At 41.4% G+C, this 26,431-nt stretch overlaps 1 protein-coding gene across 1 annotated transcript in view; it reads right to left on the reverse strand.

Moving 5' to 3' along the window:
* soat1 (sterol O-acyltransferase 1) overlaps positions 1-26,431 on the reverse strand; it is a 66,937-nt gene that overhangs the window by 34,738 nt on the left and 5,768 nt on the right. The window lies entirely within an intron of this gene.

The following is a 26,431-nucleotide window of genomic DNA, read 5'->3' on the forward strand; positions in this document are numbered from 1 at the left end:
CTCCCACAGGATCTCAAGAAATTGCAGAAGACCATACATACACAGCCTACTGCGCCTGTTTCACCATTCAATGTGATCATAATCCCCCTGGTTTCATGCTAACAGCACTTCTGCCATTTCACTCCAGCACGGGTGCCCATCTGCATGATAATCAAGACCTCCTGCCCAAGTTAGATTCCCCCCCCCCAGGATGTTTAAAAAATAAATGAAACCTTTCACTTTCTCTCAACTCTAGTGGCATCTTGTATTGGGCATCTTTCAGTTTTTCGTTGTTGTATCCAACTCAAAAACATTTCTGTAAAATGTTTGTTTTCACTTTATTGCAATTCAATGTTCTACCCCTTACCTCAATCTCACTGAAACCGGAGTTATTAAATCTCCAAATGTTACCTATTGCCAACGTAATCTGGTTGAGCTAGTGGTTCTACAGCAAAACAAAACTAAAGCCAAGCAGAGATTGAAAATCTATGTACTGAATATTAAAAAACAAAAACATAAATCAATTATTCCACACAGCTTCCAGTTACCAAAGACAAGTAGATCTGTGCAGACAAATCCAGCTCTCAATTCTTGTGCACAACTGTAAATGAGAAAGCAAGAGCACACAACTATAACTGTCACAGGTTTCTTGTTCACATTTACTGTCTACTGTCTTTTGTTAGCAAGCATCCATCTTTTCATTCCATTTACCTCAAGATAAACAGCTGAAAAGACAGGCATCCTTGCTCCCTGATCTAGAAGATCATGGCCATTGTGATTTGGCACAAATGTCTAACTAACATAACTGCAGCTGGGACAGCAGACATTTTATAATGAGCGATTCAACCTGGCTAGTTTCATACAGGGGGTTTATCCCTTATTCAATACCTCTCAGATCTTCCATCTTGGGGTATCAGTAAGTCTTGAGACCAGAACACTGGACTCCATTAAAAAAAAATCAGATTCCATAATTGTGAAAGAACAAACTGTAAATAGTCTTCTTCGAAACCTAATTTCGTATCCAAATTTGTATTCAAATGCTGACGATACAAAGCTAGGTGGAAAGGTAAATTGTGAGGAGGACACCAGACACTTCCCGATGCCTCAGGAAAGCAACCAGCATAATCAATGGCCCCACGCACGCCAGACATACTCTCTTCCACCTTGTTCCATTTGGAAAAATATACAAAAGTCTGAGATTACAGACTCAAGAACAGCTTCTTCCCTGCTGCCATCAGATTTTTGAATGGTTCTATCATCTATTCAGCTGATCTTTCTCTTTGCCCTACCTGTAACTGCAACACTATAACCTGCACCGTATCTTTTCCTTTTCCCCCATGTACTCAATGAACTGTATAATGGGCAAGAAACAATATTTTACACTGTATCCCAACACAGGTGACAATAAATCAAATTAAAAAAACAACTTATCACTTCCATAGCCACTTTATTCAGGTGTCAGATTTGGTTCAAGATAGAAGGTTGTGAGTTCTGCTATTTACAATCCATATTAATGACCTGGGTGATGAGGCAAAGGGTAACGTATCCAAGTTTGCATTCAATGCTGATGATACAAGCTAGTAGGAAAGGTAAGGTGCAAGACAAGTTGAGTAGGCAACAAGATGGTAAATGGAGTATAATGTGGGGAACTGAGATTACTTTGTTTTAAAAGGTACAAAACGCGTAAATGTTGATGCCCAGAGACTTGGGTGTGCCATTGGGATGAGAGGATGAGTGAATTAGATCTATGTTCACTGGAGTTCAGAAGAATGAAAGGTGATCTAACTCAAACATACAAGATTCTGAGAGGGCTTCACAGGGTTAACAAGAGATCTGGTTGGGGAAATCAGAAACACAGGGGGCAGTCTCAGGGTAAGGGTCAATCATTTCAGACTGAGATGAGGGGAAATTACTTTAGAAGGCTTGCAAATCTTCGGAATTGTCTATCCCAGAAGGGTGTGAATGCTCCATTATTGAATATATTTAATGGTGCAATAGACAGATTTGCCTCAGGGAATCAAGGGGTATGGGGAGCCAGCAGGAAGTGAAGTTGAAGCCAAGATCAGGCATGATTGTATTGAATAGTGAAAAAGACTCTAGGATTAAATGGTCCACTCCTGCTCCTATTTCTTGTGTTCTTTTCCCACTCCACAGATTTGAACACAAGGTCCAGACTGACACTCAGTGCAGTAAGGGTGTACTGCACTGTTAACGGTGTAGTCTTCTGTATAAGGCATTAAACCAAGGCTTTTTCATCCCACTCAAGCAGAAGCAAAAGATCCCAAAGTATTATTCAAAAGAATGGAACAGTTCTTGCCTGTGTCTTAATCAACCAACATCACTAGTAGACAGTCTATTTGGGTCATCTCATAGGTGTTTGTCAGACATTGTTATGCAAAAATTGAGTGCTGCGTTTCCTACAACACAATAGTAATAACACTTCAAATGTACTTCAATAGCTGTAAAGTACTTTGGGTCACACTGAAGTTATGGAAAATGGTATACAAATTCAAGTTATTTTTATTCCAAGCTTATGTAATTACCTGTCAAACAAGCATGCACATTTCAAGCTAATATCTGATGGTGCGACATACAAAACTCTACTTCAAATTGTTCTTCCTTGCTCCTCACTTTCCCCTCCTTCCCTAAAAACCCCTCAAGCTAATGGTCCAGATTTTCATAGTCAGCGCTGAAGCACCAATACTCAACCACTGACCTCAAAGATCTTGGGTTTCAACTCCACTAGGGATATAGTCTTTCCCAACACGAGTTTGAATCTGGCATCAAGTTAAGGGAATCTCCAAGCATCCAGTACTAGTGGTGACATCAAGCCTGATAAGTAGTCAGCTGATCACAGTGAAACACTCAAATGCACTAATTAAAATTAAACAAATAAGGTGACCGAGAAAGTGAACAAAATAAATAATTTTTGAAATATGTGCATGAGATTACAATAGGTGCGGAAATACCATAAACCTTTAAAGTTAATAAATTCCATGGAATTTATTATGGAGAAACTGGATATCCCACAAATATAAAATTAGCTTCTCCGGGCCAAGAAAAATATTTCAGCTGTAATTATAATTTATTACATCAATAAGAATCCTGTTAATTCTCATTCAAAAAATGGTTAAAAACTTTTTCAAAGGTTTTACAGCAAAGCTAACAGTTTCAGAAGGTTAGTTCTTAACAATCCAGTGAATTTCACTTGATTGTACTCTGGGGAACCTCAACAACATATTCTACAAGGAAGCATAAAACCACTGACAGCAGCTTCTCGATTTCCATATTTAACTGCATGTGTAGGGACTCCAAATGTTGCAGCAGGTTTCAGCAGATGATTTTGGTTTGATTTTTTGGCACATGTATTAAGAAACAATACTTTTCACTGTATAGAGTGCTATACAGACAAAGCATACTGTTCATAGAGAAGCAAAGGAGAGATGACAGAATGTAGTGTTATAGTCATAGATAGGGTGAAAAGAAAGAACATAGTGCGAGGTAGGTCCATTCAAAAGTCTGATGGCAGCAGGGACGAAGCTGTTCTCGATTCGGTTGGTCCAAGTCTTCAGACTGTTGTATCTTTTTCCTGACGGAAGGTGGTGGAAGAGACAATGTCCAGGGTGCATGGGGCCCTTGATTTTGCTGGCAGCTTTTCCAAGGCAGCGGAAGTGTAGACAGAGTCAATGGATGGGAGGCTGGCTTGTGTGATGGATTGGGCTATATTCACAATCTTTCGTAGTTTCTTGCCATCTTGGGCAGAGCAGAAGCCAAAGCAAGCTGTGATACAACAAGAAAGAATACTTTCTGTGGTGCATCTGTAGAATTTGGAGAGAGTCATAGCAGACGCGCCAAATTTCCTTAGCCTCCTAAGTAGAGGTGTTGATGGGTTTTCTTAACTATAGCATCAGCATGGGGGGGACCAGGACAGGTTGTTCATGATCTGGAAACCCAAAATGTTGAAGCTCTCAACCATTTCTACTTCATGCCCATCAATGTAGACAGGGACATGTCCTCCACTTCCTGAAGTCGATGACAATCTCCTTCATTTTGTTGACATTGAGGGAGAGATTGTCGTCACACCAGTTCACCAGATTCTCTGTTTCCTGTACTCCGTCTCGTCATCGTTTGAGATCCGACCCACTACAGTGATGTCATTAGGAAACTTGAAAATCGAGTTGAAGGGGAATTTGGCCGCACACTCATAGGTATGTAAGGAGTATAGTAGGGGGCTGAGGACACAGCCTTGTGGGGCACTGGTGTTGAGGATGATCATGGAGATGTTGCTGATCCTTACTGATTGCGGTCTGTGGGTTAGGAAGTCTAGGATCCAGTCGCTGAGGGAGGAGCCGAGCCCCAGGCCATGGAGCTTGGAACTAAGTTTTATAGAAATAATGGTGTTATTACCATTATTATTACTATAATAAATGGTTATAGTCTGACATATGTGTCTTTGTTATCCAGGTGTTCCAGGGTTGAGTGTTGGGCCAGGGAGATAGTGTCTGCTGTAGACCAGTTGCGGCAATCTGTGAACTGTAGTAGATCCAGGCAATTTGGGAAGGCAGAATTGATTCGTGCCACAGTTAACCTTGAGGCATAAAAGGTGGATTTTGGGGTTGGACAGAGAGAGGACATGTCCCCTTTTCTTCGTGCTTCTTTCAGCTTACATCCAACCATTGTTGTCCCGTGATGTCTTGCCCTCATCTTGTGGCTTGTTGCTTTGTCTTCTGGGCCTTTTTCCTCTTATATATTATTTGTGTTCGTTTTTTCTTGTGGGGTGGTGAATGGTGAGGGTACCCTTGTGTGACAGAAGAAAAAGGGTGGATCGGGGGTAAAAAACAAAGGAAAACAGGGTGGTGATCTGCTTCTGCCGTATTGGTTAGTTGGGAGAAGGTGGTTGTTGAAGTGGTGCGTGTTAGGGGGGGGCGGGGGGGGGGGGTTGTTAGGTTGGGGGTTTCCGTGTTTCCAGGGACTGGGGTGGATGTCAAAGTGGTGTGTGTGTGGGTTGGAGAGGTTTTTTGGGGCGTTCCCTGGCTGGGGAGTTTTATGTCTGTTGCCGAGTCAGATTCGTTTTTTTTCATTGCGCAAACCGTCCCCTCATGTCTCCCATGTTTCGGTATTCCCTTGCCGCTGCGTGGTTGGGGTGTTGGCTGCCTTCTCCATCTATGCTTCCCCTGGAATTCCTTGTACTCATCGTGATGAGGCTATCCTCAGTGTACGAGTTGGGATCCCCCTGTCCTGCCCTATTGTCCTTGTATTTCCCAATCTTTGTTCCTCTATTGCTCCCCTTGTGTTCTATCCTGTCATCCCTGTATTTCCTGTCCTAGTTCCACCCATTGGTCTCCCATGTCCATTTCGGGGAAAAGTTTGGTGTGCTGGGCTCTTGTTCTACCCACCTGTATCCCAATCCCTCCTCCTGTAGCCCCTCCTTGGTGCCCTAGGTCTGTTTTTGCCAATGGTTTGATGTGGTGGGATAGTACTGTATTCGTTGTGTCCCATACATGTTGGTATTTCATGTTGTGGGTGGGGGAAAGGGGGGAGGGGAGAAAGAATTAGACTTGTTTATGAGGGGGTGTTTAAATCCAATGTTGAGTGTTTGAGTTCATTTTGAGGGAAGAAAAAAAATAAAGGATGTTTAGACATTTATATTTTGTTCGGCAGGATTCTGTTTGCCAGTTGTGATGAGTTCCCCTTTTGATAAGGGTCCCTGAGATTCTTTAACGTCATGTGGATATGTGTTGTATTGGGATGGGCACAGTAAGAAGTCTCACAACACCATTTTAACCTGGTGTTGTGATACTTATTATTCTTTAAAATAATCACCTTTCTTGGGACGGGGTGATTTTTTAAAAAACTGGTTATGAGTCATCTTGTGTCCAGGGTTCTTTCCATTCTTCAAAGTGATTCAGGGAGTCTGGAAATTAGCATTTTTTTTTTAGGCAGCCCCTTTTGTTAGTTGTAACGAGTAAATCTGTGTCCAGGTTGCTCCCATTGTTCCTGATGATTGAAAACTTAAAGATTTGCATTTTCCCCAGACCGGTCTGTGGATTTGACCCAGTCACCAGGTGGTCAGTGTATCATCCATTTTATGAAGTCTCACAACACCAGGTTAAAGTCCAACAGGCTTATTTGGTATCACTCATGCAACTTGGCCAACATTGTTGACGCTGTAGGAAAGGATGTCCCGAGGCATGGTACATCAGTGAGACCATGCGGATGCTATGACAACGGATGAATGGACAGCACTCGACAATCACCAGGCAAGTGTCCCCTTCCTGTCGGGGAATACTTCAGCAGTCATGGGCATTCAGCCTCCAATCTTCAGGTAAGCAACCTCCAAGGCAGCCTTCAAGACACTCGGCAACGCAGCGTCATCAAGTAGAAACTGATAGCCCAGTTCCACACACAAGGATGGCCTCAACCAGGATCTTGGGTTCATGTCACATTACCTGTAAACCACCATTTGGCCCGGATTTGCAAAATCTTACTAACTTGTCCTGGCTTGAGAGAATTCACACCTCTTTAACCTGTGATTAACCCTCTCTCCACTCGCATTGTCTGTACCTGTAAAGACTTGATTACCTGTTAAGACTCGCATTCCAACCATTATCTTACAATTGAGTCTCTGTCTATATATGCCCTGTTTGTGAACCCAACTCTCCATTCACCTGATGAAACAGCAATGCTTTGAAAGCTTGTGATACCAAATAAACCTGGTGGACTTGAACCTGGTTGAGAGACTTCTTACCGTGCCCACCCCAGTTCAACACCGGCATCTCCACATCATCCATTTTATATCTCGCTTGCAGAGTTACACATTTATATTTTTGTTTAGAGGTTAATACTTCTCCGCTTGGATTAGTTCAAGCGTTCCAATAGGTTCCCGTGCATGTCCAATTATCCCTATTAAGGCGAGACTATATGCAATCCCCGGGCCATGTCTAAGACACTGTCTGAGGATCTTTTATGTGAATTTTGGGAGCAAGTCCAGGATCCAGTCGCTGAGGGAAGAGCCAAGCCCCAGGGCATGGAGTTGAGAGATAAGTTTTGTAGGAGTAATGATGTTGAAGGCTGAGCTGTAGTCACTAAATAGGAGTCTGACTTGGTGTTTTTGTTATCCAGGTGTTCCAGGGTTGAGTGTTGGGCCAGGGAGAAGGTGTCTGCTGTGGACCTGTTGCGGCGATCTGCGAAATGTAGTGGATCCAGGCAAGCTGGGTAGCCGAAATTGATTTGTGCCACAGATAATCTTTCAAAGCATTACGATGGATGTCAGAGCCACCGGACGATAGTCATTAAGGCTGCCTGGCTTTTCTTTAGTATTGGGATGAAGTTCATCTTCTTGAAGCAGACAGAGACCTCAGATTGGTCTAAAGAGAGGTTGAAGATGTCTGCGATTACCCCCACCAGCTGGTCGATGCAGGATCTTGGTGCTCGTCCGGGTACCCAATCTGGGCCAGTCGCTTTCCATGGGTTGACTTTTGAGAAGGCTGCTCTGACTTCTGCGATGGTGACCTCGGATACAGGCTCGGCCGAGGCTTCCGGGGTGGAGGGTGTGCTCTCGCTGACCTCTTGCTCAAAACGGGCATAGAATGCATTGAGCCCATTGAGGGGTGAATTGGTGCCGACGATTTTACATGATCACTGACTTTCACTGTCATGACAACTGCAAAACCTGGGATACCGTTTTGCTGCCAGATATTTATTAGACTGCAAACAGATCTGGAGCATGCATGCAAATAATTACAGGCTCACTGCCATTTACACTTTCTTTTACACAGAGCTAGAAGTGCTTCTATATAGAGATGTGCTCATCCTTCCATATTCTATTAAGCAGCTGGTTACATTGAATGACCCAAAATCTGACTCAGCACAGAAGGCTTAAAATAACTTCCCATCCAGGTTCTGAACTTCATTAGTACTTTTCATAACAATGTATTAATCAGCTCCAGCCAATCTCAATGTCAAATCATTAAATTAAAGCATTTTGAAATTCCAGGATAAATCATCAAATTTCAATCAACTAAAAACATTGCAAATATTTCAGATATTGGAACCACTGTTGAACTTTTTCATCCTGCATTTTAATGAAGATGATCAGTCCACTCTTTTAAGTTACAAAAATTAGGTTAAATTTAATCTTTATTACATTGTGTTAAAGTAGTAGCTGTTGCCAATCATGTAATACTAACAGGGGGGAAAAAATCAGAAGGATGGTCTTGGAGGAATTACAAAATCCCACAAAGAACAAATTAAGTCAGGTGGCTACCATTTCAATCTATAATGCAAACCGAGACTATTTGTGCATGGTAACTTCTCAAAACCAGCTTCCCACAGGTTAATAATTAACAGAATAATAGTCCTCTAACTTTTATACAGAAAATCTTGAGATAATCTTGGTCAGCATGCAACAACAAATTTGGAACAAGAGATACAAAGAGTGCCCAAACTAGTGCCCATTTTTCTTACTCACTGTTTTATCCTTGAACTTGGTTCGCCCATGGGAACAAAGAGGATCACTGTCCCATAGTTGTGACTCACTCATTTCCCAGAAATTTAGACTGCCTCCAATAAATTACGGTTGGTACATTGTGTTAAAAATGCTGCTATTGAGCTAAATAACACTCAAGGTTCCTCACCTTCCCCATCCACAAACAAAGCTAAGCTAATTTCATAAATACAAAGAAAAATTATGCATTTTTACTGCAAAGATAAAAAGAGGTTAATGAAAGAGCAGCTGCAGATTATGTAAAAAGATTACGACCCAATGAAACCATTATGTTAGAAACCACCTTAATTTGTCAGTGTATTATTGGTGGCAGTGCTCTCGAAACCCACAGTTTGCATTTTCTGTGGCATGCAGATGGAAAAGCATGTCACTTTCAATGTAACTGAAATGCGCAGGGTTGCAGGGATAGTAAGAAGTCTCACAACACCAGGTTAAAGTCCAACAGGTTTATTTGGTAGCACAAGCCACAAGCTTTCGGAGCACTGCCCCTTCATCAGGTGAGTGGGTGTTCTGTTCACAAACAGGGCATATGAAGACACAAACTCAATTTACAAAATAATAGTTGGACGACTCGCATTCCAACCATTAACTTGTAAATTGAGTTTGTGTCTACATATGCCCTGTTTGTGAACAGAACTCCCACTCACCTGATGAAGGGGCACTGCTCCGAAAGCTTGTGGCTTGTGCTACCAAATAAACCTGTTGGACTTTAACCTGGTGTTGTGAGACTTCTTACTGTGCCTACTCCAGTCCAACGCCAGCATCTCCATATCATTGCAGGGATAGGCCAGGGGTGAGCCTGGGGAGGATGCTCTGTCAGAGAGTCAGTGCAGACTTGATGGGCCAAATGGCCTCCATCTTCACTGTTGGGATTCTGTGATTCTATATGTAATTCAATCCAGAGTTCATCAAATTAACAAAAGATTTACGAAAGTAATTTCTGTAAAAATTATTCATGGCTTGCACTTTCAGAGCTTGACCAATGCCTTTAAATGCTCAGCAAAATATATCACATCATCTCAAATTAAGTTTATGGCAGAGTGGGGATGGGAAGACAATCTGAAGGGAGTACATGTGAAGAGAAGGATTATATCTTAGCCAAGTTAATGACATGTTCTCAATTCAAAGTTATAGACTACTCCATTGAGTGTGTACAAAAGCCTTCAGGAGGAATTCTCTGGTGCAAAAGTTACTCTATAATTAGAACAAAAAAGGTTATTTAAGAGAACTTTAAAACTTCTTTGAGGCCCCTTCAGGGCAACATTAAGTCTGGAATGGCACAATTTTCAATTTATTTTTCAAAACCAAATTTACTCTCAACATTCTAAAAGAAAATATTCAATATTGAGCCATGTCCAAACTTTAATTAATTGTATATGTGCATACTTTAAAATCTAAATTCAATATTCAGCCATATTTTAAGGTTATGAATCACAGATCATTTTCATGCATAGTTTTAAAGCACAAGGAACAGCCCATTTGACCCAAGATATCCATGCTATTAAAGTTCCAAATCAGTCTCTTCTCACCCTTAATCAACATAGCCTTCTTGTTCCTTTCTGCCTCAATATGTTTATTTAGTTTCCCCAGCATCAATACTGTTTGCTTCATCTACTTTTGGTTCAGGTTCTTCCCCTCCACTCCACAATCCCCCAACACCTCATCTCCATTAAATTGAGCTTTAAAGAGAAACTTCACTTCACCTTTTGCTCTAACACTTGCCGCTTTGTGCTATGGATTCAGTAACATTTAGGCAAACTGTGGAGGTACTGAGCCAGAGAGAAGGAAATAAAAAACATCTGTAGTGATACTTGAATAATGATTAAAAAGCAATTCCACTCTTCCACATTGGGTCTTTGAGTCTTTCAATCCTGTCATCTCATGAACGTGGATGGGTAAATATTTCAAGTAGGATTGCTCATTGAAGGAAGATCCCACCTGCAATGTTAACGGGTGTGAATGCGATTTCTCTAGCGTGCTCTCGTTTTATTCCAGATTTCCAGCCCATACAAACTCTATTAATAGCATTTGAAATTAGCTCAATGGCTTATGTAGAACTCCTCCCTAATAGTGTCAAATTAAATTGATTTTCTATTTAAAGCTAATCATCAGAAATCCTGCATGCTTGTAGCTGCACCGAGCATAGAGTAAAACTGGGCATGATGCTCTCTTTAAAATTCAACTACTGCATATCACGTTTCAACATTTTTTCCCCAAAGTTATACAAACCAGAAGGTCTCACATTTGATTTCTGTCCTGTATTATGGATTTCAGCTGGAGCAGAAGTATAAAAAATTAGCAATGAGTGCATACCCTGGGGTTGGGTTAAAGGATGGGAAAATAGGGCAAAAATTGATAACCGCTGGATACATTCATCAGTCAGCATCCACGTGCATTGTTAACATCCACGAGTGTGTGTGTGAATATATGAGAGAGAGAGAGAGAGAGAGAAAGTGAGAGAGAAAGAAAGTTTATTTCACATTGCTGAGCATTCTGCCCCACATATGCATAGGGGCACTGAATGGACAGTGGCAATGTTTGAACAACCTGCCTATAACATTGGCCATGCTCATAAGTAGCAAGTCATTTGGGAGCCAGCACAACTAAGCTGAGCTTTTGCTTCAAGCTCACTTTTTCTATTATAAGCAACAGATGAAAAATAAGACAAAACTAAAATAAAATTGACATTTGACCAAACAGAAACAGTAATTTGTAAATTAGGTTACCAAAATTCTCTTCGACTTTTTAAAATGATGTACAACCCCCAGGTAAAATGGAAAAGGTGATTCATTTTAAACCACTCAGCCATTTGAAATCCATGAATGCTACATCATTCAAAGAATACTGGTGTATAATTGTCAAGTAATTATTTTTGTTATTTGTTAAATAATGCTACATTTTTTGCTGGGGCAGGAAGGAGAAAATACAATGAAGAATTTAATTAGCAGTGACTAATGCAGTCCAAACGCTCACATGTCGAAGCTTTCAGGTTCCTTCAGCCTGACAAGTATTTGTCACACTGAGATTTGACAGGTGCCTCTGACAGGAATTGAAAATCTTCAAACTTGAGCAACAATTCACCTGCATTGTAAACCAATTCGGCCTGGTGGCATCTGTGGGAGCAGGGGGAGGAGAAATAAGAACTCAAACAGGACAGTTTAATTGTGCTGTTCTCAGTGTTGGTCTGCTGTTAAGATATGAAGTTCACACCTAAGAAAGATTGAGAAAACTCGACAGTTGTTTTGTATATCGATGCCTTCAATCATTCTACTGATCACAAACAGAACAATTACTGGAATCTTAGAAACACAAATGGTACACGCAGGAGTGCAACACATCAACAGGATGTTACTGATGGACATGGACTGTGTTCTCAAGTGAACACACATACATGGCATCAAAAACTTGAAAACTTGTGCAGAGTCAGAATTCAAGGATTATGCATATTTAAAGGCTAGTTTTTTATATTTCACAAGACACGTTAAGGCTGTCAGTTGCAGATTAATGGTCCCACCTATCCTACTGTTTTTCAAAGCAATTTGGAGACTGCTGCTGGCTAAATGAGCTCCAAACATCAGTCAAGTTACCCAACCTCATCACCCACTACTCTTACGAACGCTCCCCCCCACTGATGTGGGGGTGGAACAGAAACTACCGAGCGCAAAACTAGAAATGCAAGTTCTTGTGAAACTAAACATTAGTTTCGCCCAAATGACACTGTTAGCCTTCTCAACTGCAACAAGTAGCCAGGCAGTATCATTGAACTGCTATGTAGCCATGTCATTGCCAACAAAAACAACTGCTGAAAATTCACACGACATGCAGCTGCTGTCTTACTAATGCGACATTATGAAATTTCACACCCAATCGGATTGAATTTGTGCTGCACAAAGCTTTTTAAAAGAAAACTATACATAGCCCATGGCTGAAAACAGCAATGATGTGGAGATGCCGGCATTGGACTGGGGTGAACACAGTAAGAAGTCTCACAACACCAGGTTAAAGTCCAACAGGTTTATTTGGTAGCAAATACCATAAGCTTTCGGAGCACTGCTCCTTCGTCAGATGGAGTGGAAATCTGCTCTCAAACAGTGCAAACAGACAGAATCAAGTTGCAGAATACTGATTAGAATGCGAATCCTACAGCCAGCCAGGTCTTAAATGTACAGACAATGTGGGTTGTCACATTAACCATTTTTCACATTAACCACATTAACCAAGTTTTAACCAAGGGTTAAAAACCCACATTGTCTGTACATTTAAGTGCATTGTGCACTTTTTGTGCACTGTAATGTTCAACCTACATCATTAAAGCTCCTATTAAAACAGCTGGGGGGGAAAAAAGTCAAGAATATATTCTGCTAAAAATTCAAAATGCATTTCTTAACTTGGGGAGAGGGTAATGGGGAAGGGGTGAAGTCTGTGTACTGCATTTCATTTGTGCTAAAATTATTTTACATTAGCCACTTGTTTCTCGTGATTGAATGGGAATCCAGATGTTGCATTTTGATATTGCATTGTGTATATTTGTCATTAACATTTTTGGCCTGTTCTTGGTTAACATTTCAAAATAAAAGCAGAGCGTGCTGTTTTTAAACACATGGCATGCACTTCACTACCTCAGTTACTACTTATTGATCATCTGCTAAAATATCTACCATGGAGAAAAATGCCATTCTTTAATGCCATAAAAATGCCAGCAACTCAGTGATGAAAGAAGCTGCTACTGTGGTCAACTTGACCAATTGGAATAACTGCTCCAAGTCAGCAGTTATCCTGATTGCAGCTCCAGTGAGACAAAATGGTGAGCAGCATCCAACTGTGTACTGAAAAAACCAGTCAGTCTTGTGCAAACGAACACTCTGAGCAATCACAGTGATGAGGTCTGCACAGACTCCAGGAAAAGAAATCTTAGAAGCTGCAGGACGGTGAACTTATGGCACAATTGCAAACTTTAGAAAAAGCGAAAAAGTTTGCCACGGTTTGCACTGATGCTGGTCATGTTAATAAATACATATGAACTGCATTGTGTGTTTCCTTTTCTACTCCGCTCACAGTATTCAACTAAAACGGTGTCACCATAGTCACGCCTATGGCTGATTTGTGATTTCTATTCAACAACACTGTGCTTTGGGGGGGGGGTCATACATTTGATTTCTTACTGTTAAAAATATTTTTTTTGTTCATTCATGGGATGTGGGAATCACTGGCTGGACCTGCATTTGTTGTCCATCCCAAATCGCCCTTGAACGGAGTGGCCTGAAATGCCATTTCAGAGGGCATTTTTAAAAGACAACTACATTGCTGTGGATCTGGAGTCACATGTAGGGCAGACCAGTTAAGGATGGCAGATTTCCTCCCCTAAAAGGACATTAGTAAACCAGATGGGTTTTTAAATGACAATTGCAATGGTTTCATGGTCATCATTAATCTCAGATTTTTACCGAACTTTACTTTTACCATCTGCCACAATGAGATCAGGAAATGGAAGGGAGAGAGAAACTACGGAAAACTACAATTACCAGCAACGTGGTATTAAGCAAGTTATTGCGTCCAAGAGCTGACAAATCCCTAGGTCCGGATGGACTTTACCCCAAGGTCTTGAGAGAAGTGGCTAATAAAATGTCAATGCATTATTTTTAATTTTCCAAAATTTCCAAGATTCAGGGAGGGTTTCATTAAATTAGGAGATAGCAAATGTAACTCCATTATTCAAAGTGAGGGAGACAGAAAGCAGGAAATTATAGGCCAATTATCCTGAGATGCGTCATGGGAAAATGCTAATAGTCATTATTGAAGATGTTACAGCAGGGAACTTGGAACAATTCATGGCAATCAGGCAGAGTCAACAAGGTTGTGAGAAAGGGAAATTATGCTCAATCAGTTCACTGGAGTTCTTTAAAAGAGTCATATATGCTGTCTATAAAGAGGAACCAGTGAACATACTGTACTTAGATTTTCAGAAAACATTTGATCAGGTGCCACATTAAAGGTTATTACACAAAATAAAAGCTCATGGTGTATGGAGTAACAAGGAGATGAAAGGTTATTGGGGGTAGGCAGGGATGTGAGGCTAAAATTACAATCCGATCAGCCATGGTCTTATTGAGCAGAAGAGCAGTCTCGAGGGGCCAAGTGGCCTACAACTGCTCCTAATTCACACGCCCACATTGTCAAGATCTTGGAATAAAATAAAGATTTAAGAATTGAAATATGTAAAAAGTTTTCGATAAAACAATTAGATGAAAGGGGAATTGCTAAGAGAGCAGCTGTCTGGAGGTTTTTTGATATGCAAATTAGCTTAATAGCAGAGAAACACATGTTTGCGAATGCAACGTTTGGTTTGCGAATGCAACGTTTGGAACAATAGGGTGTAGAATTTTAGGTATTGCAAATTGAGAGAAGATTGTCTCCACGTGGAACCTTACAACTGTATGTCACACTTATATGCTAAAAGCACAATTTTCTACGGTGTTGTGAGGATAAAGCAGTATATTAAGAGCAGGGTTAGCTCTGTACTGAAGCAGGGGAGGACAACAGCTGAAACACAGTCATAACCATAGACTTGCCCAGCTGGAAAACAGAACTCTCCCAGAGCACTAAATTCTAGACTCCAAGCAGCTGGTTGAAAACTTCACAGAAACACTATGTTGAACTGATGGACTTCCTCATGGGCAGTGACTATTTGCAGTGTTTAGCTCAGAGTTATACTGTGTAGAATGTTGATTTGCTCCTTTGAAGTTAATAAGCATGGTTTTATTTGAATGCTAACAGCAAGAACTAATATTTCCTCACTGGCTTTCACATCTTTCCTCATATTAAATTAAATCGCAAAATACATATTTAAGGACCTGTGTTCCAACTGGCTTTGGGATACCCTTGCATCCAACATGAGCAGGGTTCTCAACAGTATGTACTAGCACAATATGAATTTCTCCATTTGGATCACAACATCATCAAGGAGACATCCAGCAAAGACTGGTGGATCCTGCAAATCTGAAATAGAAACACAAAACAGTGCCAGAACTGCTGGCCTTTCCAGCATTTGTTTTGATTTCAGACATCATTGGGTGTTGGTTTGCCAAACACCAACTTAAATCAAACAGATAAACTGCGGAATAATTGCTCAGAGCATGGATTATTTCTGTTATCTTAACTGTCTTCAGGACATATTTCTCAGCAATGCAAAAGCAAATCAATACTTGGAACCATTTGCCTGAAAAAGTGTGGCTGATTGCAAGTCACAGGATTGTTAAGAAACTGCTGGGTGCTGCAGTGCAAAGTTGGTAGAGCTGTTATTCTGAAAAATCAAGATTAAATGGGCTAAAATTAAATGGGTCCCTTCACCTGCACCTCCCTCATGAAGTTCAGCAAATAGCAAACAAACCTTCCCCTCTTGTTAATCTTTAGGAACAAGCTTAACCAGTAGAATTTCTATGACCCACAATCTTCCAGTTGCCACATTTGTCAACAGCATTTCTGAACATCTTAACATGAACATCACTGATTGTTGGTATTTACCCAGTTAATGGGCAACCAGAGAACAAAACTGCACCTTAAATTCTAACTCCGCATACAATAGCATCGATGTGGAGATGCCGGCGTTGGACTGGGGTGAACACAGTAAGAAGTCTCACAACACCAGGTTAAAGTCCAACAGGTTTATTTGGTAGCAAATACCATAAGCTTTCAGAGCTTGCTGCTCCTTCGTCAGATGGAGTGGAAATGTGCTCTCAAACAGTGCACAGAGACACAACATCAAGTTACAGAATACTGATTAGAATGCGAATCTCTAAAGCCAGCCAGGTCTTAAAGTTACAGACAATGTGGGTGGAGGGAGCATTAAACACAGGTTAAAGAGATGTGTATTGTCTCCAGACAGAACAGCTAGTGAGATTCTGCAAGCCCAGGAGGCAAGCTGTGGGGGTTACTGATAATGTGACATAAATCCAACATCCCGGTTTAGGCCGTCCTCATGTGTGCGGAACTTGGCTATCAGTTTCTGCTCAGCGACTCTGCACTGTCGTGTGCCGTGAAGGCCGCCTTGGAGAACGCTTACCTGAAGATCCAAGGCTGAATACAGGCTTTCATATCTTTATATGAACCAGGAGCACTCCTCGTCACAATGGATGTCTCGGCACTCTACACCAGCATCCCCCACGATGATGGCATTGCTGCAATGGCCTCAGTACTCAATGCCGTCAACTGCCAGTTTCCAGATGCAATTTTACAACTCATCCGCTTCATCCTGGACCACAATGTCTTCACCTTCAACAACCAGTTCTTCATCCAGACACACGGAACAGCCATGGGGACCAAATTCGCACCTCAATATGCCAACATCTTCATGCACAGGTTCGAACAAGACTTCTTCACAAGGACCTTCAACAGATGCTATACACTAGATATATCTATGACATTTTCTTCCTTTGGACTCATGGTGAACAATCACTGAAACAACTATATGATGACATCAACAAGTTCCATCCCACCATCAGACTCACCATGGACTACTCTCCGGAATCGGTTGCATTCTTGGACACACACATCTTCATTAAGGACGGTCACCTCAGCACCTCACTGTACCGCAAGCCCACGGATAACCTCACGATGCTCCACTTCTCCAGCTTCCACCCTAAACACGTTAAAGAAGCCATCCCCTACAGACAAGCCCTCCGAATACACAGGATCTGCTCGGATGAGGAGGATCGCAACAGACACCTCCAGACGCTCAAAGATGCCCTCATAAGAACAGGATATGGCACTCGACTCATCAATCAACAGTTCCGACGCGCCACAGCGAAAAACCGCACCGACCTCCTCAGAAGACAAACACGGGACACAGTGGACAGAGTACCCTTCGTCGTCCAGTACTTCCCCGGAGCGGAGAAGCTACGGCATCTCCTCCGGAGCCTTCAACATGTCATTGATGAAGATGAACATCTCGCCAAGGCCATCCCCACAACCCCACTTCTTGCCTTCAAACAACTGCACAACCTCAAACAGACCATTGTCCACAGCAAACTACCCAGCCTTCAGGAGAACAGTGACCATAACACCACACAACCCTGCCACAGCAACCTCTGCAAGACGTGCCGGATCATCGACACGGATGCCAGCATTTCACGTGAGAACACCATCTATCAGGTACACGGTACCTACTCTTGCAACTCGGCCAACATTGTCTACCTGATACGCTGCAGGAAAGGATGTCCCGAGGCATGGTACATTGGGGAAACCATGCAGACGCTACGACAACGGATGAATGAACACCGCTCAACAAGCAAGACTGTTCTCTTCCTGTTGGGGAGCACTTCAGCAGTCACGGGCATTCAGCCTTGGATCTTCAGGTAAGTGTTCTCCAAGGCGGCCTTCACGACACACGACAGCGCAGAGTCGCTGAGCAGAAAGTGATAGCCAAGTTCCGCACACATGAGGACGGCCTAAACCGGGATATTGGATTTATGTCACATTATCAGTAACCCCCACAGCTTGCCTCCTGGGCTTGCAGAATCTCACTAAGGATTTGGATCACAACATCATCAAGGAGACAGCTGTTCTGTCTGGAGACAATACACATCTCTTTAACCTATGTTTAATGCTCCCTCCACCCACATTGTCTGTATCTTTAAGACCTGGCTGGCTTTAGAGATTTGCATTCTAATCAGTATTCTGTAACTTGATGTTGTGTCTCTGTGCACTGTTTGAGAGCATATTTCCACTCCATCTGACGAAGGAGCAGCGCTCCGAAAGCTTATGGTATTTGCTACCAAATAAACCTGTTGGACTTTAACCCTGGTGTTGTGAGACTTCTTACTACAATAGCATCAGCATTAAAAGCAACCTGTACAAAATGCCTCCTGGAATTAAAATAAATAGTGTTTTCAGGTAGGTTAAAATACCGCAATGTCACTTGCATTTAAACATGGAATCAAAGAAAATCTCACCTTCCTATTCTTGCATTTGATTAATCTATTCTGTTCTCATATTTTCTTTCCAAATACTTATTGTTTTGTAGATGTTATACTCCCTATCCCAATAATCTGTAATAAAACATTTCACTCAAAAAATATAAATTCTCCTTCATTTTCAATGTTTCAAGCAGCAAAATCAATCTTTGTTTACCCTCTCAAAAACTTAAATTTTGAAAATTTATTACATCAATTAAAGGTCACCATCCCAAGGAAAATGGTTTTAACTTGATCCTTTTACCATTCTCACTATTATTCTAACATGTCTACCAGATGGTGAGTCCAGTGAGGTGCATGTTGATATTCTAAGGCATGTTGATACAGTAAAAGTGTTGGGTGTTTTGAAAAGCATTAAGGTAGACAAGTCTCCAGGACCTGATTGGATCTTTCCCAGAATACCCAAGGAGGTGAAGGATGAAATAACTGGGGCCTTGCACAAAATCGTTGCATCTTCTTTAGTCACAGCAGAAGTCCCGGAGGACTCAAGAATAGCCAACATGGTTCCTTTGTTCAAGAAGGGCAACAGGGATAATCCAGGAAATTATAGGCTGGTGAGACTCACGTCATTGGCAGGGAAATTATTGAAGAAGGGGCGGCACGGTAGTACAGTGGTTAGCACTGCTGCTTCACAGCTCCAGGGTCCCGGGTTCGATTCCCGGCTCGGGTCACTGTCTGTGTGGAGTTTGCACATTCTCCTTGTGTCTGCGTGGGTTTCCTCCGGGTGCTCCGGTTTCCTCCCACAGTCCAAAGATGTGCGGGTTAGGTTGATTGGCCAGGTTAAAAATTGCCCGAGAGTCCTGAGATGCGTAGGTTAGCGGGATTAGCGGGTAAAATATGTGGGGGTAGGGCCTGGGTGGGATTGTGGTCGGTGCAGACTCGATGGGCCGAATGGCCTCCTTCTGCACTGTAGGGTTTCTATGATTTCTATGATTCGGAGGGACAGGATTTACTCATATTTGGAAAAATATGGGCTTATTAACGATCGGCAGCATGGCTTTGTGTGGGGGAGGATGTGTCTCTCACAGTTTTTTGAAAAAGTGACAAAGATGATTGATGAGGGCAGGGTGGTGGATGTTGTCGACGTGGACTTCAGCAAGGCTTCTGAAAAGGTCCCTCATAGCAAGCTCATACAGAAGGTGAAGTCATGTAGGATCCACAGTGAGCTGGTAAGATGGACACAGACTGACTTGGTCATAGAAGACAGTAGCAGTGGAAGGTTGTTTTTCTTACTGGAGATCTGTGGTCAGTGAGGTTCCACGGAGATCAGTGCTGAGACCCCTGTTGTTTGTTACACGTTTAAAAATGATTTGGAGGAAAACATAGGCGCTCTGATTACTAAGTTGCAGATGACACAAAGATTGGGGTAGCTGCAGATCATGAGGAAGATTGCCAGAGGATACAGATAGGCTGGAGACTCGTGCAGGGAAATGACTTCGAATTTAATCCGGATTGTCGGGGGTATAGACTGGCTTCCTAATGTAATTTGGGATTCTAATCTATGGTGCTAATAATATCATTTCCTATAATGGAGTGCTTAGAATTGCTTAGCATATGATTTCCTACAAAATCCTCGTCTCAACTTTTACCAGAGGTCTATCTTGCGAATATATTGCTATTGTGAAAGGGAATCTGACACAAGGTTCACAAAGAAAATAGTTATCTTCACATCAGGTGGCTTCAATCACATGAAGAGCATGACCCAAATTGCAACAGAAAAGAGAACATGATTAAACTGCTTATCATTCTGTGCTTTTATCGACAACAAACAAAAAAAATGTTTATTTGCAGCTTAACGCAAGGTTGAGAGACAAATGATGAGTTCCGATTTTGCTTTCAGAGCACAAGAGCAAAGCTCATGTGGTAACATGATGCCAAGATAATGCTCAAGCTGATTATTCAAAGATAGGTCATTCACATGGTACATCAAATCCCATATAATTTTTATAAATAACTGGTAACTTGCACATCACCCAGCAGCAAGATCTGAAGTCAACAGTGAGATGGCAAACACTGAAGAACAGCTTTATAAGCAAGATACCAAAGCATCCCATACTTAGTTACTTTTAAAACTATAATGCATTTGGATAAGAATCTATCTTCTCTGCAATCTTCCAATAAGCGAACAAAAAATGCCAATCACTCCTATTCATAGAATTCCTACGCTACCTTAATTTCAGACATGTATTATTGTAGAACTACGGGTGCTTGAGCAGGTTCTGTACTGTACTGAGGTTGCTGAAAGCTTGAAATTGATCCCACAAATTCCAGAGTTCTGAGTCCAAATATAATTGTCTGAACATAGATTTTAACGGATTCCTGGGATATGGGAATAACTACCAAGGCCAGCATTTATAGTCTACCCCTCATTCCCCACAACTAGGTGGTGGTTGTGTGAACCTTCCATCATAAAGTGCTGCAGGCTTTATGGTTGACATGATCAGAAAATACCGTATCGACTTTTTAAAAATATCATTTACGGGATGCCACCACAAAATACATCTTCTCCACCCTCCACTGCCCCCCAGCCAGTATTCCACAGGGACCACTCCCTTAGTGACACCCTGGTCCACTCCTCCATCATCCCCTCCCCAACACTTTCCCATGCAATCACAGAAGGTGCAACACCTGCCCCTTCATCCTGCCTCACTGTCCAAGGTCCAAACACTCCTTTCAGGCAATGCAACATTTAACTTGCACCTCCTTCAATTTGGTCTACTGTATTCACTGCTCCCAATGCGGTCTCCTCGACATTGGAGACACTGCTTTGGGGAACACCTTCACTCAGTTCATCCAGTCTTCCTGTCACTTGCTATTTCAACTCACCATCTTGCTCTCTTGCCCACATGTCTACCCTTGACCTGCTGCAATGTTCCAGTGATTTTCCAATTCAACACATTACAGCCTTCTGGACTCAATGAGTTCAACAACTTTAGACTGTGAAATCTCTCCTCAACCTTGATCCCTTTTGTTCTGTTTGTCCCAGCACAAAACCCCCACCTCTCCCACAGGGCAATCTGTCTTCAGTTTTTCTCTCAATGAGCATTGACCTTTGTTCTCCCATTAACGTATTCTGCTATCTTGCCTTTATGCCACAATCAGCACCTTTCTTCTTTAATACTACCATTAATACTCCCTTGGTCATTTCCATTACATCTTTATCAATCTCTCCTTCGCATTCACCTGACCTTCTATTCGGCTCCAACTTCTCCATCCCCCTCTCTAACTAAATAATCCATCACATTTCTCTGAAGAATCAGATAGAATTAATGTTTTAAGTCTGTTACTTTCTCCAGAGATGCTGCCAGACCTGCTGAGTTCATTAAGCATTTTCTGTTATTTCAGTTTCTCAGCATCCGCAGTATTTTCCTTTTATTCCATTATACTCCTGATTTGTGTCTAGGAGGTGATGATGATTTAGGGAGTTAGGAGATAAATCATTCGCCAGAGAATACCGAGCCTCCACCTTGCTCTCGCAGCCAAGACATTTATGAGGCTGGTATGGTTGAGTTTCTGTAGGTCTTTCGAGACAGGAATAGTCAAATTTGCATTTTTATTCTCAAATGCTTTCGACCAGAAATAATAGCAGTTTACAGTTTGGCCAAAGTGCATCAGCTATTATTACAATTTCCACTGACTTCAAAAAATTTCCAATTCCTAATTATTAGCTGAAACTGGAGGGTTTTTCCTCACCATTACCCTCTTCACGACAGCGATCCAAACTGCCTCGTTCTATTCCCAGCAACTAGGATCGGAATTTCTGGGAAACATGGAGTCAAGCCATTTGTTTTTGGCATACCATTGCACTTTTAAGTATCAGCTGCACATCCCAGCTTCTTCTGAAAATCACCTGATTCCCAACAAGATGCTGGAATGCAGAATTTTTTCTGAATGGGCTATTACATAGGCATGTTTACAAGGCTTTAACTGGCTTGTTACTTTAATCTCAAGTTCCTTGAATCTTAAATTCAAGAATAAAACCTCATGGCAAATCACAACTGATTTACAAGAATGTTAATAATAACATACACAATAACAAACATGCAAAAGAATAAACAGAATAAAACTCATTTAAGAACAACAATATAAAGTTGCTGAACTGCAAACTTGTTTTGGACAAAATGTTATAGTTCAATGTTAAGAAAATGCTTTTCCCCTCCCCTTCCAATGAATAGCTCAGTTGATAAATGCACTACCTCTTAGGCTACCATCAGACAGACCAAATGTAGCCATGATCTCCAGTACGGATTGAATTCATTGACATCAGCTTGGGTGGCAACTGGGCCCAATAACCTGGCTCAAGGATGAACAAACATCAGCCTAACTTCATGCTCTTGGCTACTATCCAAGGGGAGAGATTCAGCTTTGGGGCCAATCAAAAAAAAAAATCCTATCCAAAGTGTTACAGTTCAAGTTTCTGCTAAAATAATTCACGTAAACGCTAAATTCAGTCCTCCATCAGTCAGTAATCTAATTTTAAAATCACTGAATGGTCTGAAAAATTAAACAACCATTTAATAGCTTCAGTGTACAGCTCATGAATTTTGTCATAAATTAAATGCTTTGATACAAGATAACTTTCAAAAGTTACCTCGTGCCTGCATACTAAAAAAAATGAAGAGCCTTCCTGAACCAATGCAACTAACAGAAACTTGCACCTTTCACGAGTGTGTTGCCTCTTTCATGAGCATTATCTAAATTGGCTTTACAAATGTTCAGAATTTCACAATAATTTGTGCTCATTTGGTCAATTTTGCATGGGCTACACTGGTACTCAAAACTGTAAGCCCTGCTGACTGCCGATAGAAAGTTTTGTGGAATGGCATCAAGAGAGGACAACAATGGGCTCAACTGTGATGATGCCACGATTTGCTTGAGATCATATATGAAGAGTGGCCACAATGGCAGGTACCAAAGAAGTCAACACAAGGTATTCTGGTTCAGGGTGGAGAGGTAGTAATCTGGGAAATTAAACCCAAAAAGGCCCTCAATTTAACAAAACAAATTTGCATTACAGCACACAAATTAGGGCAAAGTCCACCACATCGAATAACAAAAGTAACCAAAAGACAGAGAGAACGTAGCATATCAACTTGGGAGAAAAATATCTATGAAATACAAAAAATGTTTACAGGCATGCTGAATTCAAAGAATGCTTTTTTCACAGGAAACCATTCCACAAAGAAACATCCTGTTCAGAGGTAACAGTCTAAAATCATTTAAAGGCTCTGAATTATATGCAGATTTTGAAACTGAAAGAAACAAGCCCCCCCACCCCAGAATACATTCTGTGTCCTTGCCACCACCATCAGTGCTGCCTCCAAGTGGTTTTCAACATGGAAATGTACTCCGTCATCAGCTGAGGGGAAACAATAGGTTATCACCAGCAGCAGATTTCCTTGCCCATATTTGACTGGATGCCATGAGATTTCATGGGGTCCAGAGTTGATGTTGAGGTCTCCCAGGGCAACTCCATCCTAACTGTCTATCACTGTGCCGCCACCTCTGGTGGATCTGTCCAGTTGGTGGGGCAAGATATACCCCGAGATGATGGTGGTGGTGATGCATTGGACATTACCTGTGAGGGTGGATTGCATGAGCATGACTGTCAGGTCGCTGGCTCGTCAGGGACAGGTCTCCCAATTTTGACGCAAGTCCTCAGATGTTAGTAGGAAGGACTTTGCAGGGTCAACAGGGCTGCGTGTGCCTTGTAATTTCCAGTGCCTAGGTTGATGCTAGGTGGTCAATCTGGTTTCAATCCTTTTGGATTTTCTTGTGATTTGATATAACCAAGTGACTTGCTAGCTAACTTGGAGGACATTTAAGAGTCAACCACATTACAATGGGTCTGCACTCACATGTCGGCCAGACTATGATAGCAGATTTCCTTCCCTAAAGGACATTCAAGGAGTAGGTGGGCTTTTAAATGACAATATGGGCACTATTAGACTAGCTTTTTAATTTGAAATTTAGTAATTGAACTTAAATTCCACCAACTGCCCTGGTGGGATTTGAATCCATGTTGCCAGGGCATTAGACTGGGACTTTGGATTACTAGTCCAGTGACATTACCACTAACTGCTGCCTCCCCATAATTGGCCTGTTAACTAAAGGCAATGTTGTTAAAGTTAAAAAATAAAACAAAGAATTTAAATTTCAAGTTTGGTCTGTTTTAACTGGGCCAGATGAATGCTAGAAAACAAATATAGGCCAGATTTTGTTGTTGCAGTGCATTAAACATTTGCCATTGGTTAGAACTGTCCTGCACAATACAACTCAAAACAACTTTGCCCACAATATTGCTCAAAGTGAGTTAATAATGGAGAGGACAGGACAACCATCAGGTTACCTGCCTAAACAAGAAGATTTAAAAATCGGAAAATAAACAGGAAAAATTGTGAATTAGATGAAAAGCCAGGAGTAGAAAGAGGATTATAAAGGGAAAAGATTGGATCGAAAGAAAGCAAATTAATATAAATGAAAATTTAATGTTTGACATGAACATCTGCAAGAAATTCGAAATCTGAAGGGATGAGACTCAATTTATAATAGTTCATTTTTGGTGCCAGAGGGGTAACTAGCAGTCATTAATACTCAACTCACAGGTGAAATAAAGAGCTTAATGCCAGGCTACACTGATATGCAATTGTAAAGAACAAAGTCAAACGGACTCTCAGCTAGATGCCTGACAAGCTAAAAAGTGTCAGAATCAGGTTACATTCATTAACTACACCCAACTAGAGCATCTCAACATTTTTCCAAGGGGAGATATGAACACTGAAGTAGAGGGGTGGGAAGGGGAAACGAGGAAGGGATGACTGAACACAGTTCAAGAATAATCATGGATAATTCTGAGTAAGCATCAATATGTTTAAGGTGCCCTTCACAGAGAAAAATGTCCCAAAATGTTTCACAGAAGTATCAGACAGAAAATGGCACCCAGGTTAGGAAGGTTTACTAAAGTCTTACTCTCAGAAGTAGGTCTTAAGGACTGGGTTGTGAAATGGGAAGATAGAAATTTAAGGAGGGAATTCCAGAACATTGGCCTTCATCTGTCTCTGCCCTATGAAAAATACCCAAGAAGCCAGAGATGAAGAGTTCTTGGATTGTTGTAGGGCTCAAAGAGGTTACAGAAAAAGAGGGAACTGGGACCACAAAAGAACTCGAGCTAAAGATGAGAATTTTTTATTGGAGGTGTTGGGAATCAGGACAGGTCAGTGAACAGAAAATGGTGGCTGCACTAGACATAGCATAGGTTAGGACATGGCTGCAGGATTTTTGGATGAGCTCAAATTGTGAATGGAGGAAGATGGGAGATTGGTGAGACAAGCACTGGTACAGTTGAATCTCAAGTTAACAAATTAACGAACAGTGATTAACGTAGGGGCAGAGAAGAAAACTGAAGTGTTGTTGAAACAGAGTTTGAGAGGGTAAAAATTAGCTCAAATAATCCATTGCAAAGTAGGTAGTGAAGCCTTTTGTTAGGCTATCAGGAAAGAGGAGCCTCGATGGAGAATATTAATTTAATGCAAAAGCATCAAGTTGACATTTATGGGCTTGAATGATAAGCTAAAGCAACAAATTGTAAATCAAGTGTAAACATACCAAAAAAATGAATGCAATTGTAAGATAGCAGTGACTAAAATTTCCTGCAGAACAAAATCTTACCAAGTTATATTTACAAAAGGATTTCACTATAATACCCCTCCAGACTAAACACTGCATTCACAAACTGAGGGACAACACACATATCCAGGTTATAGAGGATAAAGGGTAAGAATTCAGAGGCTTGCACAATATAAACTCTGTGACTTGGACTCACTGCTTTGTTGCAAGCATGAGTGAGATCTGAGAGTAGTATATCTCAAGGGCATGAACTTGCATGAATCATTGGCAAGTGCTGATAACACAAAAACGTCCAAATAAAACCACTTATTCACAACGTAAGTGAAATTATTGGGGCAAATATGAAACAATG

This window comes from Mustelus asterias, chromosome 8, assembly GCF_964213995.1.
Source record: "Mustelus asterias chromosome 8, sMusAst1.hap1.1, whole genome shotgun sequence".
Classification (NCBI taxonomy): domain Eukaryota; kingdom Metazoa; phylum Chordata; class Chondrichthyes; order Carcharhiniformes; family Triakidae; genus Mustelus; species Mustelus asterias.